This window comes from Fukomys damarensis, unplaced genomic scaffold (assembly GCF_012274545.1).
Source record: "Fukomys damarensis isolate Sample0158 unplaced genomic scaffold, DMR_v1.0_HiC HiC_scaffold_16, whole genome shotgun sequence".
Classification (NCBI taxonomy): domain Eukaryota; kingdom Metazoa; phylum Chordata; class Mammalia; order Rodentia; family Bathyergidae; genus Fukomys; species Fukomys damarensis.
Window position 1 is genome coordinate 77,775,149 of NW_022900928.1, and position 201 is coordinate 77,775,349.

The 201-nt window shown below is 69.7% G+C and overlaps 1 protein-coding gene across 3 annotated transcripts in view; it reads right to left on the reverse strand.

The window, feature by feature from the left end:
• The window catches only part of Nfrkb (nuclear factor related to kappaB binding protein), a 37,081-nt gene extending 36,886 nt beyond the window's left edge, over positions 1-195 (reverse strand). For all 3 annotated transcript variants that reach the window (XR_783462.2, XM_010640106.3, XM_010640107.3), the window contains exon 1: positions 168-195. The gene's annotated coding sequence lies outside the window, so the exon portion shown is untranslated. The remainder of the gene's footprint in view (positions 1-167) is intronic.
• Between the last annotated feature and the right edge of the window lie 6 nt (positions 196-201).

Below are 201 nucleotides of genomic sequence, written 5' to 3' on the forward strand. Positions count from 1 at the left end.
TCCCCTCCCCCCACGCGTGCCTAACCCTAACCTTCACCCACCCGGGCCACTGCCCTCACGCCGGTTCCTTGCCCTATGCCCACGGGGGCGGCGCCCTCCGGGACCCACTTCCTCCTTCCACCCCCGGCAACTCGGTAGCCCTCTTACCACCCCTGGACAGTCCTCACCTGGACAACGGGAGGCGGTCTCCAGGCCCACTGC